The following is a 20,578-nucleotide window of genomic DNA, read 5'->3' as shown; positions in this document are numbered from 1 at the left end:
TGGAATTAGGTGCGTTTATTAATTTATTTTGTCTTAAATTGTTATTTGTTAATGGATTGTGATATCTCTTTTAATATTAGATTAAAATATGCGTTTATTGCTTAAGTTAAAATTAGTGGTGCATACATGCATGTTTTATTTTTGGAAAGTGTTTATATTTTGTTTGTGTTAATGTTTGTGTAGTTTCTAGCTTATTGTTGTAAATTTACGAAACTCTCCACCATGTTTTGATCATTGATGCCAAGGGCAGCTACAAGCTCATTACCCCAATGTTTTCAATAGGTTTGTGATTAATGATGAAACTTAGCTATATTCTAATGCTAATTGTAGCAAAGACAAAGGCACACACACACATGCATGCTCCCAAAAAAAAAAGGGGGGGGGGGGGGGTGATGACTGTCACTCGAATCAATAATACTGAGCTCTCAAAAAAAAAAGAAGTAAATAAGTTATTTAATGAAACTTATAGCCAAAAAAACCAGGTTTATTGTGCCATAAAAAAAAAAATCTAATTCCAATATGCTAGTTACCCCAACGTAGTCCGGGATGCAAAGGCTTACTTTTTGGGACATTTTGAATTCGTACTTCATTTAGCACTTTTCCATCTTACAAGGCCCTCAAAGCACTTGACAATAAACTACTCATTCACCTAATGATGACGCAGCATCAGGAGCAACTGGGGGTTCAGTATCTTGCACAAGGATAGTTCAATGTGGTCTCAATGGCATGGGATAGAACCCACAACCTCTTGGTTGCGAAACGACCACTCTACCACTGAGCCCACTGGTGGTGTGTCATCTTGTTTAAAATTGATGCTTCGGCCCATATTTTAACTGCAAGACATTATTTCAGTAATCTTACTTTTTGTGACATTTTTATTTCGTGGTATCTCATGATATTTGTCTTGTTTAAAATAGGTTCCTTGGCTCAGTTAAGATTGGAAAACACCAGGGTGAAGTGCTTGAAGTTTGTTGACAAATTTGTTGGTAACTTGATCGCCAGGGGGCGTCTGCGGGTCCGTTTTGGTTACCTCTCCGGTCACGTCTGACTGGAACTTTCTCACGCTTAAAATACACACACAGAGAAATGCACAAACGCGTGCGTACATACACAGGGTGACAAAAAAGCGGACACTTTCATTGGTGCTGTGACAGGACGGTGGAGAGAAAAGGCAGAGCCAGCGATGAAGGTAAAGGTTTTATCAGTTTGATCACGTCATCGCTAAAACTAGCAGTTTTATGTGCTTGTGTGTGTGTGTGTGTGTGTGTGTGTGTGTTTGTGCGTGCGTGCGTGCGTGCGTGTGTGTGTGTGTGTGCGTGCAAAGGAGGCTCCAGTGCACGGCTTCCTGTCCCTACCACAAACTCGCTTGCCACAGCGACCCTGTGATCATTGTCATGACAACGGTAGCCTTTCTCCAAGGCCACTCCCCCTGTCTCCCAAATCCCCACTTTTCACACACAACAAAACCAACAATGTGGACTCTGTGTGTGCGCGCGGGTGTGTGTGTGCGTGTGTGTGTGCGTGCGTGCGTGGTGAGCCTATGTTTTGACAACTCAGTTGTGTATACCAGTGTTTCTCAACCCTGGTCTTCGGGGCTCAATATCCAGCTTGTGTTCCATGTCTCCCTATTCCCAAAGCAGGTGATTCCAATGAGAGCTCATCAGCAAGCTCTGGAGAAGCCTGATAATAATCCTCACCTGCGTTGGGAATAGGGAGGTATGGAAAACAGGCTGGATAGTATTCCCCAAGGACCAGGATTGAGAAACACTGGTGTTTACTACTGCCTCTTCCCATGGAATAAATAATAAAAGCATTACTGTATCATCCTGAGCCTCAACCAGTTTGGCGACTAGCTGAAGACGAATGACCATAAAAGCATTAATTTCATAGAAATGCTTTTCAATCTCAAACCAGGTTTGCATTTTAACCTACATCTCTCTAAAGTAACCTTTGTTTTTGTTTTTAGTAGTTTATTTTCGATCATGCATAAAATAATGGCATGGGAATTTTTTTAATCATAAGTAGGCTACACTTGTGAAAAAATTAAGGGAAAAAAACAATTCAAGCAAATAGAAACAAAACTTCAATTGAAGCAACAAAACAAATAAATAAGGCAGTTGTCAACCCAGTCAATGGTAGTAATTAGACATACATGTTTGCGCGAAAGCATGAAGAGCAGAAGTGCTTCCTGTTAGACATCCATCCATTCATCAATCCTTTATCTCCCGCTTAGATTAGAGCCACCCTCGCTTTCTGAAAACATATTTTCAATATTAACCCGTAGTAAATTGTTTTGCTTTATAGATTAGTTGTATAGTTTTAGAAGAGATCAAGATTAATAATTAAGAAAAAAATAAAGGAACAGTATTTTTATCTGGTGAAGTTATATGACATTGTGGATTGCTTTCATTGCTCTTTACTGCAGTACAAACAGAGGCTGCAATGAATTGTTATAAGCGTTTCCCCAAACCTCTGAACAATAGTTTAAATACTGTAACACAAGCGAGCATTAAATAATTTCTTGTTGAATTTTTTTTTTCTCTAGCCAGAATAGAAATTATTTTGGAGAATATAGATTTGATATACTATATTTTATGTGAGGTTTCCAGCAAATTTTACGGTCAACAATTACCTCATAATTTGGTGTCCTCGAATATCTCTTTATGTGCATCTTCAGTTAGTACACTTGCTTGACATTTCCAAATAGGATTACTTATGTCTTATTTAAATTTTTGGGTAACTTGTTTTTGTCTTAACCATATTTTTACTTTTTTTATTTCTGATGTAATTAGTCCCGAATATGTTGCATTTTCTCAATAGAAACCAAAATATTTGTATCATCTGCAAACAAAACAAATTTCAATAAGCTTTACACATATCATGAATATATAATAAATAAATAATTTTGGTTCTAAGTCCGGCGGCACGGTGGCTGACTGGTTAGCACGTCCGCCTCCCAGTGCAGAGGACGTGAGATTGAGTCCAGGCTTTGGCCTTCCTGGGTGGAGTTTGCATGTTCTCCCCGTGCTTGCGTAGGTTTTCTCCGGGTACTCTGGTTTCCTCCCACATTCCAAAAATTCCACAAAACAACCAAATAGAAATCAAAACGTAAACAATATCAGCAAATTATACAGGATAAAAATGAACAACTGACACATTCTACCAGAGATAGCATGACTATTACACCGGTGACATGCCCAAATCAAACAAAAACTTGATCCCACGGGTTGAAACAACTCATCTCTGACGGAGATGGTTTCGCCGCAAGTGACACGGACAGCCGCTAATGTAGCCTCGGCAGATCTGCAGATGATAGTACAGGAATTGAGAGCGTTCCGGCGTGAAAATGTGAACACTCTAAGCGAAATAAAAGAAGAAATTAAAACAACTAACAACAGAATTGATGACGCCGAAATGTGTATTTCAGAGATGGAGGAAAGAGTGCAGGGGCTAGAAGAAGCAACGAGGGAGCTGCCAAAGCTACAAGCTAAGTTGGAAGAGAAGCTAACTGATAAAGAGGGACGAGCGAGACGGCACAACATAAGAATTCACGGAATTGAGGAAAGGGCCGAGAGCAAGTCCGCGTCGATGGCAACATTTGTGGAACACTTGCTTAAAGAGAAGCTGGATTTGCCATTCACCACCGATCTCAAAATTGAATGGGCGCACCGTACCCAAGACCACCCGCAGAGTCTCCCCTTAGGTTGGTAATAGTGAAATTTGCCAGTAGTAAAATGAAAGAGGAGATCCTGCAGAATGGATGGCGCAAAAAGGGGTTTCTGTACAATGAGAGGAGAGTCTTTGTTGACCACGACTACGCACCGGAGACGTTGAGGAAGCGCCGGGAATACACGGAGGCAAAGAGGGCGCTGCGGGAGAAAGGCATTCGATTCCAGCCACCGTTTCCAGCCACATTGAGAGTGCTCTACGAGGGAGAGACGTGCCTTTACAACTTGGCGCAGGAGGCTACAACCGACATGGTGAAGAGAGGCCTTTCTGTGGCTGTCTACAAACCCCGACGAGCTGGGCTGACAAAATTTAAAATCTGATGTGGCACAAGTCTTGGTCTTCAAGAGGAGTAGAGAAGCAGTTGGAGGCTCCAGGGGAAGGATTCAAGAAAAAGTTGGACGCATTGAGGCAAACGGACAAATGAAAACATTCTGGTAAGGAAACGTTGGAATTGACTTTGTGGGACAAACAGATTTTATATACTGAGATTATATTGAGAGAAGATTGGGTGAATTCATGTTGATTTACATTTTTTCTGCTTGAAGAGGATCTGACTTCTTAAGTGAATACAATTAATGGAGGGCACTTCACGAGGCAACAAGAATGGAGGCCTTCTCCCCAAGTCAGTAACAAATTCTGGCTTTTTTGGGGTCACAAATAAGACCTCACGACTATGTGCCCACACGGAAGTTTTCTTTAAAACTACTGAGTTTGCTTTTTTTCAGAGTTTGTTCTATTTTTGCTGTTTTTTGGTTGATATCTTGTTTGAGTTTGAATGGTTGGGAGATTGTTCAGGGAAATTGTGTTTTCTTTTCTTTTTTTCCCCTTGGCTAATGGCTTCTATATGTTATTTTGGTCGGTAATGGATATCTTAAGAGAGAAGAGATCGAATCACTAATTTTAATTTTAGTAGGTGAACATGACTTCTTATAAATAGTAAGGTACAACATTAATGTTCTAAACCATGTTATAAAGAGGAAAAATATTTTGACTCAAAACGACTCAATTGTTCAATTGGGCTTCCATAAGAAATACATTTAAATGAGGTAGAACATGCCAAATTAAAACGAGAGTGGGTGGGACAGATATTTAGTGCCTCATATGAAAAATAAGAGGAGTAGCTATACTCCATACGCCATAGATCATTAGGGTCTGTATCAGAAAAAGTACTTAAAGACAAAAATGGTCGGTAATTGTCATAGGTTCTATTGGAGGTGTCTTTCTGACAATTATGAATATTTATGGTCCTAATGAGGATGACCCGTGCTTTTTTTTAAAGAGATAGCTCAAATTATAGCTCAAAACTCAAAAGGAATTAGAATACTGGGAGGGGAGACTTTAATTGTGTGATAAATAATTACATGGACAAATTTCCACTTGAACAAAGGGCTCTGTTATTTAAATCTAGGACATTGATCAATGTGCTACAAGAATTGGGACTTGATGATGTATGGCGTGTGAAAAATCCAAGGGTTAGAGATAAAACAAATTTTTCGAGAGTCCACAAAAGCCACTCTAGAATAGACTTTTTTTTGTATTTCCAGACTGGATGTCCACAGGGTGGAAGATTGCCACATTGAAACGCAAACTCTCTCAGATCATGGGCCAGTTGTCATGTCTCTGAATTTGGATTAGGATAAACCCTTAAAACTGTGGCGGATGAATGTGTAATTGTTAAATAACCCTGATGCTATTCAGCATACAAAGGAGGAATTGAAACTCTTTCTTGACTTTAATGACAATAACGAGATTTCCCCCTCTGTTTTATGGGACACAGCAAAGGTTATATTTAGGGGCAAAATTATATCACTTTGTTCCAGACTTAAAAAAGAATGTGGGGCCAAACAAATAAAATTAGAAGAGCAGATAAAACAATTGGAAAGTGATCATAAGAGAACAAATAATGATGCTGTTTTCCTGGGTTGAAGTTAAGGACGTAACGTTACGATGGATTGTGCGCAACTAAGACGAGAAATGAGAGATTCAGGTTGAAGCATGCGGTTTTATTAAATTACGGAAAACACATGGCAGTCTCGTTCTGTGAGGAATCTGAGAGATCGTAAGTCCGTGCATTTGTGAGGCAATTGTTAAGTTGATGTGAAGTTGGACACAACTTCCCCGCTGCGATGTAATCGTTAGATGATCATATATTTATTGTTTATTTTGTTTTTTGGGGGAGTGAGGAGCAACGTTGCTGTGAGGGATATAACCTCTTGAACTTGTTCAACAAGTGAGACGTCACTGAATTAATTTGAGGGGTTTGTGTTGCGTATGAGTGAGTGCTGGGCCCGGTTAGAATGTGACTTTGTTTGCTGGACTGTGTGATGTATTATGTAGAGCATGAGTGAATTGTGTGTTTTTTGGGGGGATTTGTCCTGCTTGTGTGCCTGCAGGTAGTTGTGACTGTTTGAGTGACCCTGACGATGAAAAAGGTGGATTGCATAATGTCCTGGGAGAGTGTTGAAGTAAGAGGGCAGTTTTTGTGTTTTTTCTCCTCACTGCTTTGAATTGAAAGGAGGACAGAATTTGTTGGAGACAGGTATTTTTGTGTCTCCAAAAATGAGGGAGATGAAATAGGTGTGGTAATGGCGTTTGCAGAAGTAAAGTGGAAAAAACAGGTTTCAATGAAAAAAAGGGTGAAAAGTAATTTTTTTCCTCCTCTCTCTCTCATTCCTTTGTCCTCAAATATAAAGGGTGTGAGATTGGGATGTTGTAGAACTCGTTCTACATATTTTGTTGTGGGGGTGAATTCCTCTTTTGCCTGTGAGAATTTTTAAAGCCCTTCCCCCCACTCTTGTTTCAAAACCGGCCTGTGATTGGGGGTGAGTGAGCTGTTGTTTTAAGAGGGAGACTTGTAATTTTTGTGTCAAGCAACACGTGGTTGCAATCTTTTGTGTGTGCGTAGCAGGGGACTCTTCTGATGCTAATCTGTTGGTGCCATTAGGATTCCTGATGAGCTGACGGATATGGAGGTCTAGATGTTATCTACAGGCCACTATCCATATTATTTTATATGATTAGGTCTGCTTTTTATAGTTGAATGTGGAGTAATAATTGTTTTTTTTTATAAAGAATTTTCATTTTTTTATTTTTCCTCTGCCTCTCTGATAACTCAGTCGTAGGTGTGAAAATGATTTAACCTTTGTTCTCTCTCTCTGAGCTTCATTCCAGAATTTGGTGTCGGCCATTTTGAAGGGCAGTCCTTAGACTTGAGGGAACTCCCCATGTGGGCGCTGACTGGTAGTTGTCACATTTTAGGCATAATTTGAGGTAACATGTAATGAAGAAGAAGTCTATGGTAGACATATGCGTAAATATAGTAATACTACTTTCTATAGTGTAGTGAACAAATTTAAAAAACTACAAAATAAAAAAAATAAAAAATGAAATACAATAAGCAGATAGTGCTCTCTTGCTGTGATCTCATCTCCCTCTGTCTATTACGAGTGTATAATGTGTCAAGTAGGTTTAATCATTGGCCAGAGGTGTTTTTCTTGGTGCTGGATTAACCTGGCTATTGGGCCCCGAGTGCGGACAGCGTTCTCCTGCTCTGCTTGGTGTAAAGAGTGGGCGGCAAGCTGCACGAAGGCTACTTTCAAGGGGGTAAAGTGGCCACAGACAGCATCTAGGAAGTACACTGTATATCCGCACGCCCAGTGACAGTTCAATGACTCTTATGCGTTGTTTTGGGTTGAGCATAATGTCCAGTCTATCTTTTGAGCAGACATCTCGAACTCATTTTACTGCCTTGATGAACTCTTCCTGGGATCTCCAGTGAAAGCCCAGGCCTGCTCTGAACTTTGCCCTGCGCAGCAGCTGCCATCTGCTGGACAGGAATGGATATTGACTCCAGTTGTTGACTCAAAGCTCTCTGATCATCTGAGTTTTGCCCTTCAGGTCGTATTTTGGTCTGATTGTGTACATTTGCACTCTGTACTGTGTCAGAACGGGAGATGTGATCTATAGCAACGCAGTTTCGGAAATTGAAAATGGCATATGTGAATATGTGATAGGTTATTTGGTAAAATTTATTTCAATCTTAATTACTCTATTTTCCGTTATTTGATGCTTGTTGGATTTGGTCTTCTAAATTTTGCCCATTTTCTTTTTAAATTCCAGCTTCTGGATTGGGCCTCATAGATGTGAAACACCTACAGCGAATTTGCTGGTTAAATTTTTGATTAAGCTCACAGCACTGTGATCTTTGGATCCCACGGGGGATGCTCTCTGCAATGTTCCCTGCTGTGTTTACAAGCCCCACTACTCTGTAGAAGAGGTGGGGTTAATTAGCATTTTAAGAATACTTTTTGGTTTGTTTAAAGTAGGAATTTTGTCTTGTTTTCCCTCTGATCTTTTACTAGTTGAGGTGGCAGATATTTGGAAGATTTGTAACCTGCAATAGATTAATGGGGTTGTCTTAGCTCCATTTCTCTTCTCTTCCTGACCCTAAAAGTCCTCCGCTGCAGTATCTCAATTTACATCTGCTTGCGTTTTTTTTCCCTCACTTTGTGTTGTCTTGGCTAGGATTCTAATTTGCATCACAAACGCCTGCCTCAAAGGCTTTTGTATTTTATGACTGATTGTGGCTCAGCCGGCTCTGCCTCCTGTGGTTTTTGGTGTTGGCTTAATTGCCCCAATTTGGTATTTCTTATCTACAGGACACAAGGTGTCTGTTTTTTTTCCCTCTTTGAAGCAACATCTGTTCACTGCTACGGCTTTCACATACATGTCTGTAAAGATCAAAGTTGATCTTTATCAGATGGGGGTAGTGACTGGTCTGTCTGTGTGTATCGTCACAAAGGAAGGTATGCACACAAACAGTTCATGTTGAATTAAATAAATGTAGAACTATAAGTGAGTCTGAATGTGATAATTCTACAGTCTGGTGTGATAATGAATTAATTCACAGGAGGAGAATTGAGGTGATCGGACTTTGACCTGGAGGACAAGTAAGTTTCGGCAAAGACGACACTGATGGCGAAATGAACTCTTTCACTGCCAGACGTTTTCAGAAACGGGTTGTCCCCACTGCCAGCCGATTTAAGCATTTTGAGTGATCTTTCAAGGTCCACAGAAAATGTTGTGTTTGGACTATGGAAACACACATACTACCAAATGAAAGATTGGACTCTCAGCTTCATCAGAAAAAAAAGTTTGTTTCTACCTTATTCCGTTCTTCAGTAATCAACAATAGAAAATGGTTACTTTCATCAAAATTCTCTCTTTTGAAACAAAAAACTGAGAAAAAGCTTTTTGTGAAACGATGTTATTTCATGCACTCTAGTGAATTGTACACTTCTTTTTGTCCATGAATGATGCCACAAACACCTAAATAGTGCTTTACTTCTGTAAAACGCTTTCACCAACAATGAAAAAGTGTTTTTTGATTGCAAAATACGTTTATTTCCATTCAACAGTGTAACAATTTGACAAAACAATTTCGCAAACTATTTACAAATGTGTGCAACTGTGGTACTACTTACAATTATGTGGATGTTTCAAATACAGTTTTTCCTTTTGTAACGCTCTCCTGCGTGCAAGGAGACGTCAGGACTCGCACAACAGTTTACTTTCACTTTCACATTGGTCCGTTTTGCGTGCAAACGTTACACTTTCTTGACGGCCTTTTTTTCCGGGGAATAAAAAGCAAGTAGCAGACTGTACACACTTCCTCCGATGAATATGCATTGGACTCGGGGCACTCTCCGTCGTCCGATCGAACGTCCGGATGCCTGTGCGTGCTCGGTTGTGTTCCGCGTTACGACACCGTCATAGCCGCCGCGTCAGCGGTTCCAATTTCGCCGTCAAGCTCGGATTCACCTTCATCATCATCGAGGATGATCATCGTCGTCATCAATGTACTATTTTAGCGTTGGTCGATGCCTTTCGTCTTGTAAGTGTAGAGCTGCTTGCAAACGCTCGCCATTGCCCGTTCCCTCCTCCATCTAGCTCCATCTAACGTCTTCTACTGCCGCGTCAATGCTTCTCAACCACGGAGTCACCACCCTCATCTTCATCATCGATGATGATCATCGTCTTCAACAATGTGCTCTTTCAGCGATGCTTTTGGTCTTTGAAAAAAACGTCTCGGGCGTGAGCTCCTCACGAACGGCTGCCATTTTTCCTTTGTCTTCCATTTTCATCTCCTGCTTGACGCTCTAGCTCCGCCTCTACTGACGCCCACCCGATCTTGTCAAAAGAGAGTCATCGCTGCCCTCTAGGGGCCAAAAATAGTCATTAGGCACAACAGACAGACTGGAAACTTTCACCAGACATGCGGAAGGGTTTCCTCTACCCGTTTCAAAAAAAAAATAAAAAAATCATTGGATGACGTCTTTTGACGTCATTGGCAGTGAACCGTAGGTTTTTACTTGACGTCTTTAAACGTCAGTGGCAGTGAAAGAGTTAAAGTAAATATGTTCCATTTTAGAAACAATCGCTCCTCAGAGTGTTCACGTGTCCGGCCGGCCGTGATTGGCTCTGAGTGATGATGTTGTTTATTTATATGATTTACACTGATATAATAAAAAACAGCGTCCAAAATACAGACACTTGCTGGTTCTTTTAATGTATGACTAAGAAGCATATTCATGCTAAATCTACAACAATAAATATCATGGTAAAATATTTGATTAATCATTATGTACCATCATAAGGGTTTCCTAGGAATATTGGATGAGACAATAGAACCCATTTCAAAACAAAACTTAATAAGATATAGAAAAGGCATTGGGATTAAAACATATTTGATTTAGTATATTATCCCTAATCCCAAAGACAGAGTAAAGAAAAATACAAATATTAAAACAATTTTAATTGTCTACAAGATTTCCATTGTTGTATCAATGAATGTGCAAATGTCATTAAACAGATTCTGTTTGAATGTCACAACAAACAGAACTTTTCCCGGGTCCAACAGCACGTTCCAAGTCCTACAACTTAAACAATTAACATTTACTAACTCCCAACTAACAAAAACTACCAGGTGCTCTTCCCAAAGTAAAGAATGGAGAATATGTATGTTATAAGTGACTAAATGAAAATGTTTTGCATACAGATTGGTGAAGGAGAGGTCTATCTGGTTTACTGCTCGTAAAGGGAGGAGGACATCACTCCACATCACGCACAAATGGTCCACAGCGGCCCGTCGGATCCTTCCCAGGCTCATCAATCACATCACCTGACCCCCGACCGGGGAAAAACAAGCCGCTGACCCAGATGCCCGGCTGTCTGTTTGAGGAGGATGCTGTTCGAGGAGATTGATGCCAAGTGCTTTTCCAAGGCACTATTCCACAAATGAGTCGCATTCTGGGAAGATAATCCCGGTGTCCAATCTTTAGATCTCTGGCAGTTGACCAGGGTTCTAAAACAAAGCTGATCATTCAACAAAGACCTTCATCACGAGATGGCTTCGAGGCACAGACACATCTGCTATTGCGTCGTGACACTTTTTGTTGAACATAACCACAACACATCGTGTTAAGTCTCACATTTATTATGCCCCTTCCACTGAAATTTTTTTAATGATTCAAATTGTTCTTTAATGCCATATGACTGCTAAATTACCCCCTCTCTCCTGCTATTCTTATTTCTAAACTCCACACACAAACATTGCTTAATGATGCGACAGTCATTTGCGACGATCAAGATCCGCGCTGGACTTTCTCTCTGAAGTGTTTTTTAATGTTTATCTTGTGTGTTGGGCTTTTTCAAGCCCAAATGAGGAAAATTTTCTGTTTCAATTTAATTATAACTGTTTTGATTTAGTTAGAACTATTTAGAATTGGACAAAATTGCTTTGATTTACTCAGTATAGTTTTGTGTGACAATTCTCTTTTTACATTACATTCCTATTAGCATGAGATGGGGGAAGGCGAATGTGTTAATTAGACCCTTTGTTTATATTAAGGCTTCACTAAGTCTGCCTGTAGCTGAACGGCAACTCTGTGTTTTTCCATTCCTGGGACAAAGAGAGGCGAGGGGTATGGTTGGCCAACTGTATTGAGACATCATTGTGACAAATGGGGGCGTAGTCATGTGACTCTTTGGTGAACTTTGGTAGGACAAAGAATATTATCCTCAGGCGGAGCGGGAAACGACACAGTTTGAGAGACGATATGGAGCGGGTGGCTGCATATTCTCACTGTCCACGAATTTGTGAATAAATCTACAAGAAAATGCCTGAATTCACTGATCTCATTGTATGTTTTATTAATCAACGGCATGAACACGCAAATGGTAAGAATTCCTTAGCCTTCAGTCCGCAACCATCACTACCCACATGACACATACAAGGCAAAGGGTGCTTTACGATTCGCTAATCAAAAATATCATGGGAATTAAGGGAATAAGGCTAGTAGGTTACTTGCATTTCAGCTAAGAAAATTACAAACAAATAGAACAATCCAGAAAATTACGTCCTAAATCAAGGAACATAGTCTCACACCCCAGAGCAATAGCTAATGCTTGTTCTACATACTACAAGCAACTATATGACTCAGACCAGGTATCTAATAAAGATTAAACGGTTTCTGTAACATATTAATCTTACCAAACTTGATGGGAATGCAGCTAAAGCTTTAGTGGGGGCTATTACTAAGGAAGAAATTCTATTTTTTTATAAGAAATCTTAAAAATAAGACACCGGGTATCGATGGGCTCCCGGGGGAATTCTATAAATGTTTCCAGACAGAGCTTGGTCCGCTTTTACATAGGGTATTTAACCATGCGTTAAATTCTAAAGACCCACCAAAAACAAGGGCTGAGGCAATAATCTCTAATGTATAAAGACGAAAAAGATCCCACTCAATTTGCCTCATATAGGCTCATTAGTTTGCCGTGTAACAATGTGAAAATACTGAGTGCAATTTTGGTTAGGAAACTTCAAAAGATTGTTGGTAAATTATTAACCCAGATCAGACAGGATTTATACACGGGAGATTAGGTGTAAATAATATTAAGCGCACCTTAAATATGTCGACAGCTAAGGAATGTCCACACATGCTTGCAATGCTTCTCAGCCTTGACGCTGAAAAGGCATTTGATCGGGTGGATTGGATACTTGTACTGGCTGAAATGGGTTTTGATGAAAGTTTTAAGTGGTTTGAAGTGTTGTACATGAGTCCCTTGTCTAGAGTATGTGTTAATGACTATATGTCTGAAAAGTTTTCCTTTAGGAAGAGGGACACGCCAGGGCAGTTGCTTTTCGCCGATTTTGTTTGCTATAAGTATAGAACCTTGAGCAGAATTGATAAGAAAAAATCCATTAATTTTAGGTATATCAGACAAATGTAAGACCCACAAATTATCCTTGATATTATATTGTATATAAGGGACCCAATAACCCCATCCACCCCACCAAGACCCCGGCGGGCATATGGGACCAGCCCGGCGGGGCGATAGGGCTCGCCCCCCGGATACTGGGGCCCGCCCGAAGTGCCAGGAGGTCCACCGTAGCGGGGCGGGCACAACACCAAACCAACCAACCCTCCCGGCCCCCGGAGCGCTGAGACCCGGGCCACGGATGGAGCCCCCGGCCCAGGGGAGGGGGAGGAAGGCAGACAGGGGAGGGGGAGGGGACGACAAGAAGGGCAGGAGGCAGCGGCAGGGCCGCAGAGAGAGGGGGAGAGGAGGAGGAAGGGTGACGAGGGAGAAGGGACAGGGAGGCGGAGGACGGGCGGGGAGAGGCGAGGAGGGAGAGGAAGCAAGGGGGAGGAAGGGGGAGGGGAGAGGGAACCACGGGGCACCCCGGCGGCCCACAGGTCCCGGACCGCGTCGCCGGGCCCTGAGCGACGGACCGCGCCGGGGCGGCGCCGCCCCGAACACCAGGGAGAGTTGTGACGTGTCTTATCAGCTGATGTTCCCGGGCGTAGCCGGTGTGGCGGAGCTGTCATGTGACGCTCCATGCCGACTACGCCCTCTGTCCGCCCTGAGGAAGGCGGCAGTCGTCGTCGAAACTAGTCAAGGTAAAACACAACCAAAGAAAAGAAAAGAAAAACCATAAGACGATATAGATTTGTAGACAAGATGATTTTTTTTTTGTGCCCAAACTAAACCATAATGATAGACAGTGGATAACAAAAGGGCTAATAAATGCTTACAAAATGAATGTATGGCTATATGGACAATTCATGAAATGCAAAACTAAAGAAAAAGGGGAAAAATACAAAAATACGTTAAATAGTATTTTGAAAGAAGAATATAATACCAAACTATTGGAAAATAATAAATATAATATTGAAGGAATTTGGAATGTATTAAACAATGTGATTAGAAATGGCCATACCAAACACAACTATGCAACATGTTTTATAGAAAATTTGATGGATGAGGTTGGGTTGCTGTCAAAGTTAAAGCGCTAACTCATTAATTAATCACAAAAAATTACCCCATTAATCATGTATTAATGTAGATTAATTGTACTATTAATTTTGACCAGAGATGATCCTTCATCTTAACAGCGTTCTTAAAGGGACGATCAAAACTCTTGAATGTGTCTGGTGAATGACGAGAGCACGGTGTAGGGGAGGATGACTCTCCTGATCGCATGTTGTTTCTTTACCTTGCTTTCTTTATAGACGTTTCACATTGCTCACCATTCTACGTCAGTATGTCACTACCCATTGAATGCATTGCGACATAAATAAGAATGGCGGTGTACATCCGAATAAAGTTTCTACAAAATGTATTAAACTAGAAATTATTTTTGAAAAGTCAATCTCATAGTTATGACAGTAACAACCAAATAAACAATATAGAGCAAACTTGTCATTACAGTCGACTTCTGGCCTCTAACATATTGACCAAGCTGGGCCCTCTAATTTAATTAAGGTCTTCAGGATGTGATTCTTGTGGTTATTTATCTCGATCACCTGTGTACAGTACTTGTTCTTGCCTTACTAGATGTGTAGGAAATAAAGCCTACTCAAGATGATGACGACATATCAACCATCAGTTGCAGACTCAAAGGTGGCAAATCCAGGTCCACAAAGTAAAATCCCTGCCACAGGTTGGCTTTAACCATTAATGCTAGCTAGTTCCCTATCAGGTAAACGAGCACCATGGGAGCTAGCATACCACAGTTTGGCTTTAGCCCCAGGTGCTAGCTAGCTAGCTCCCTGCAGGTAAACAAGCACCATGGGAGCTAGCTAGGGAGCTAGCTACCTAGCACCTGGGGCTAAAGCCACATTGGCAGGGATTTTACTTTCTGGACCTGGATTTGCCACCTCTGGGTGCATTTGTCTTATTTTCTAATGCAACTATTGTTACTACTGTGGAGGTTAACAATGTGAAATCCAGATAAATAAAACAGACATCAACCCTTTGTACAAATAAAAGAAGCAACAGTAGGTTGTAAGGATCTATGAAATGATAGGAGCCGTTATGTCTTTGTCAGACATGGCAATTATAAAACGGATTTAAAAAAACATTTTTTTTAACACTAACACCAGTAAAAATCTTTGGGATTTAGTGCAAAGAACACTAGTAGACTCCCAGGGTTCTTGCAGAAATCACCAAGTTAAATTTTTGACCTTTTTTAGACTTTTTTTTTTTGACCATTTAGAGAACAATTTTAGACCAACTTCAAGTCATAGAAAGCTGGTGCTTTCTGGCTTTCGCGTGTGACTCGAGGGCCTTCACGTCCAAAGTCCCCAACATTTTTTTTTTTTGTGCACACTTTGCCACAAGCCGAGTGCCCGTTACCTCTTCCAACCAGCTGAAAAACTCGGTACTCTCAAGAAAATTCTTGTTAAACTGACATTTACCCATTTTACAGAAACATGTTGTTGTTGAAGTGACGTCACGCACCCACATTGCATTGAGATTGAATGAGAGACGCACACCTCAAAGAAGAGCCTCCCACGACTTAACTATTCAAGATACAGATTCAAGAAATGGCTCGTTAGAACGGCAAGGGTTTGGGGAACCCGAGCATGTTCTCATTTTTTTAATCGGATGAAAAATGACCAAATGAGAGCAGGTTGAAAACTTATGATTTATCCGAAATGAAGAGGAAAAAGTCGCCCAAATTAACATGGGAGAGATAGGCGAGAGAGTCCAACTTCTACTCTCTTAAAGGGAAAATAAAGGTACTAAATGACACCTTAGCCAAATAAAAGTTAGTTTGTCTGAAAGAAGACACTCGTAACTACAAAATGTGAGAATTTGACGTCTAGCGAGAAAAGATTGTGGCCATGGTGACGAGTTGAAGTGAAATTTTTTCAAACACAATATTTGGTTCCCGGCACTGGATGGCTAATTAGTCCACTCTAACCAACGCAATACACAACAATGGGAGAAGGCTATTTGTCTGTTGTTTGCTCACTGTCTTTGAACCCGCACAGGGGGGAGAGCTTTCATTCCTTAAAGAAGATTTCGACACTGAGCTAAAGATAGGAAAAATTCCTACAAAATGAGCTAAAATTCGTATCGGTCGGATAACGTGAGCGCGCGCAGCGTGTCTTGGAAAAAGGTGCTTGATGTGTGATTTTTTCTTTCCATTTCCCATTCATTCCTATGGCACTTTTTGGGGTAGTTTTTGGGGTATTGCGTCGCCATGGTAAGTGGGAATTCCTAGAAAAATAATGCCGCACCGAGTCCGATCGAGCCGCATCGTTTGATACCTCATTTGTCCCGGTGCGATCTACGGTACGGGCCGCATTCTTGCGGAAAAATCGGTGGAAGATAATATAAGAATATTTGCTATAATAATAATAAACCCATTTTCTAGGAATAGTAATATGTGCTGCTTGCTACGCAAAGCAGTCCCATAATAATTTACACAACAATAAACCCCTTTCTGTAGGATAGTAATATGTGCTGCTTGCTACGCAAAGCAGTCCCATAATAAACCACTGTCCTAGATAGAATAACAATATGTGCCTGCTTGCTCCGCAAGCAATCCCATAATAAAAACTGACTTTGTAAAAACGTTTTCTTATCTTATAAAACCTTGGAAAATAAATTAAATGTAATTTTTATTAAAAAGTATGACGTTGTTAAAATAACCATTATGAAATATTTAATCAAAATAAAATATTAGTTACATATTAAAGAATAGCATTAACACTTCATAATAATACTGACACATTTTACAATTTAATGGCCACATTACATAATTGCCTGTTATTTATCTAAAGGATATTTATTTCAAAATTACGTTTTTATTTATTGAATTTTTACACTTTCGGGCTTCCATACCCGCCCACCCGAACTACATTAAATGCAATACAAACGCAGCCCCTCAAAAGCACCCCTTTACTTTAGTGTGAATGTTTTCCCGCACACAGATAGGAGACCAACAAGGCAACAGGTACTATTTTTTTTTTCTACAGACAGTTCTCGGAATGGACAGAGTGGATATAAGAATTTAATACTTGGGTAAATTAAATTTTAGACCTGGGATGAAAATATGGGTGTGTTTTTTTAAAGACGTTTAAGGTCTAAAATTTCTGTTTCTGAATTTTAGACTTTTAAAGATTTTTTTTAGACCCCGCGGGAACCCTGTAGTACAATTGATGATTCAAACATGTGACCCTATGGTTGCGTAACACTGGTCTGGAACAGCACAAATTAGGGTATAAATGTAGCGGGACTGCTGGGCGCCGTGTTGGTGGCTTCATTAGAGAACAGAGGCTGTCTGTTTAAGTGTTTTGGACCAGCAAGGCCTCATCACTGCTAATGAGCTTGCCACTGCTCATAGCTCAGGCAACTCGCCAACATTCATCATAATGATGTCACACACAGCTTTTTGCTACCTTCTCTACCTTCAATATTTAAACTGTAAACAAAGAGAACATCTTGCTCGCGTCTAGCAAGTCACATACACAGACACAAATATACACACACACACACACACACACACACACACACACACACATAAACACACACACAGGTTGCCGTGGGTAACTATGAGGTAAGGGAAGTGCAATGAGAAACTTTTTTTTCCCACAGACAACACTTAACTCTCTAGATCAGGGCTGCCTAAGTCCTGTCCTCGAGAGACCCTATTCAGCCTGTTTTTCATGTTTCTCTCTCTACCAACACACCTGATTCATGATCAGGATCGTTATCAGGCTTCTGCAAAGCTTGCTGACAAGCTGATATTTGGATTCAGCTGCATTGGAGGAAGAAGACATGGAAAACAGGCAGGACTGGGGTTCTCCAGGAACGGACTTGGGCACCTCTGCTCTAGATTGAGGAAAAGCAAGGGTGCGTGTGTCTTTGTTACATTAAGGGGCCCATACTGTAACTCATCAGCCTGTGGATATAGACTGTGGGCCAGTCTTGATGTTCTGTATGGACCTGTACCTTCTCCCTGATGGCAGCAGGTGGAAAAGGTGGTGAGCCGGATGGTGCTGTTTTTTTCCACACATTCAGAAATTTCATTCAGTGTCCACTCAAGTTCTCCTGTAGTGTTGCTTAAACAAGCCAAAACACCTATCAAGTGCAAATTTGGTGTGGCCTGTGACAAGAAATGTTTAATGTTATTTTATCATGGAAGTTGTGAAGTGTCCTCCAACACAGGTAATTTAACATGAAATGTGGTCAGCCTTAGTGCAGCTGGAGAACCACACTAAAAATCCATATGTTAGAACGCTTCTGATGGCACAGTTGTAAAAGTTCTCCATCAGAGATCTGGGAATGTGAGCACTCCTCAGCTTCCTCAAATAGTTGTTGTGCCTTGCCCACCACTGTAGAAATGTGATAGCCCCAGGACAGGTCCTCAGTCACTGTTACCCCCAGGAATTTGAAGCTTCTCACCCTCTCCACCACATCGTTGCTTATAGAGAGAGGTTGATGGTTGATTTGTTTTTTTCCTACAGAAATCCACCACAATCTCCATGGTATTTTTGGTGTTGGGAGCCAAGCTGTTGTTGTGGCACCATGACTACAGATGTTGCACCTCTCTCCTATAGTTTGTCTCGTCGTTGGAGATGAGTCAGAGCACAGTGGTGTCGTCGGCAAACTTGATGATAAAGTTGGGCGGAGAGGAGGAAGAGCAGTCATGAGTGTACAGGGTATAGACCAGAGGGCTCGGAATATACCCTTGAGGGGCCCCGGTATTGATGACAAGGGTGAAGGAGGTGTTTTTGCCCACTCTGACATTTTGCGTGCGGTTGGTTAAAAAGTCTACAGTCCAATTGCACATGGTGATGTTGAGTCCCATTTGGTGGAGCTTGGACCGGAGTTTGAATGGCCGAATATTGTTAAAGGCCAAGCTGTAGTCCACAAAGAGTAGCCGTGCATACAGTAGTTGTTTTTATGCTCCAGATGCTCTAAGAGTATGTGCAGCACCGTGGCAATGGCGTTCGCTCTGTATGCAAATTGGTGCGGGTCCAGTGATGCCGGTAGGGCAGCTTTAATGTGTTTGATGACCAGTCTCTCCAGGCATTTGGCGGGGATGGAGGTGAGAGCCACTGGTCTGTAGTCACATGTGACACTGGACTGTTTTGGAAGGGGAACAATTGTAACTGCTTTAAAGCAGGCAGGGACCAGCGAGATGTTGTAGATAGAGGTGAAGACGTCTGCCAGCTTCACATCACAGTCTTTCAGCACCCGACCCAGAACTCCAACTGGACCAGCCGCCTTCCTGGTGTTAATGCTGCGGAAGGCACATCTCACCTCATGCATGATCAGGACTGGAGATGGGTCGGTCGATGGGAGGGGGGGCAGGACAGGGTCTGTGTTGTCCCTGTTAAAACGGGCATAGAAGAGGTTTAGGTCCTCAGCCAGAGTGGGACTGTCAGCTGAGGGTGATGGTGGTTTCCTCTTGTAGTCCGTGATGGCCGTAATGCCCTCCCAGACTTGTTTCGGGTCTGTGGTGTTTTCAAACTTGGCCTCAATACGCCTCCGGTAGTGATATGCCTCTCCTAAGATTAGCCCTAGCAGCACTGTATGCCTCCTGGTCTCCAGAGTAGAATGCAATGTCCCTTGATCGGATAAGTTGTTTTACACCGTGAGTCATCCATGAAGGATTATTAGGAAACACACGGAACTGTCTCCAGCATGTGACATTGTCCACACAGAAGCATATGTAATCCAGAAAAGCGGAGGTGTAATTGTCCAGTGTGACATGATTGCTGGTGTCCTGCTCTTTAAATACATCCCAGTCTGTGTGGTGGAAACAGTCCTGAAGCATAGAAACAGCGTTCTCTGGCCAAGTTCTCACTGTTTTCACTGTTATCCCAGTGCTCTTGATATTTGGTGTATACCTTGGGTGTAACAGAAGAGAAAGGTGGTCTGACAGACCCAGGATGGGGGATATACCTGCTCTATATGAATCTGCTACATTAGTATACACCTGGTCCAAAATATATCTCCTCTGGTAGTACACTTCACATTTCGAAGGAATTTGGGAATCACTGATTTTAAATCCACGTGATTGAAGTCCCCAGCTGCAATAAATACACTGTCCAGATGTGCTAGCAGACTGTTGTGGATGCTGCTGCTCACTTGTGCTAACGCTATCTTAGCATTAGCATCCGGTGGAATGTAAACAGCGCAAATGTAAACACACGAGAATTTCCGAGGGAGATAGAATGGATGACACTTTAAAAGTAACAATTCTGCCTCTGGACTACACACCATCACGTTCGGGCACCAGGAGTTGTTAATGTAGTCCACCGCCGGTCTTTTTACCAGAGTCCGCGGTCTTATTGGCTCAGTATGCGGTGCGGCTCAGTAGCTCGATATCCGCGTCTGGAATGGAGCTGTCCAGCCAGGTCTCTGAGAAAATCTGACACAAACAGTGATTTAAAGTCTTTCGCATAGCCATCTGCAGGTGTATCTCATCCATCTTGTGACGGATCGACCTTACATTGGAGAGGAAGATGGTCGGCAGTGGTGG

At 41.6% G+C, this 20,578-nt stretch overlaps 1 long non-coding RNA gene across 1 annotated transcript; it reads left to right on the top strand.

Moving 5' to 3' along the window:
- The first annotated feature begins 1,050 nt into the window (after window positions 1-1,050).
- On the top strand, window positions 1,051-11,854 carry LOC144040380 (uncharacterized). Its single transcript, XR_013290381.1, has 3 exons — window positions 1,051-1,189; window positions 3,428-4,163; window positions 10,787-11,854. It is a non-coding gene; the product is annotated as an uncharacterized LOC144040380 (long non-coding RNA).
- The last annotated feature ends 8,724 nt before the right edge of the window (window positions 11,855-20,578 follow it).

This window comes from Vanacampus margaritifer, chromosome 1, assembly GCF_051991255.1.
Source record: "Vanacampus margaritifer isolate UIUO_Vmar chromosome 1, RoL_Vmar_1.0, whole genome shotgun sequence".
Lineage (NCBI taxonomy): Eukaryota > Metazoa > Chordata > Actinopteri > Syngnathiformes > Syngnathidae > Vanacampus > Vanacampus margaritifer.
This window is presented reverse-complemented; position numbering and strand designations above follow the sequence as displayed.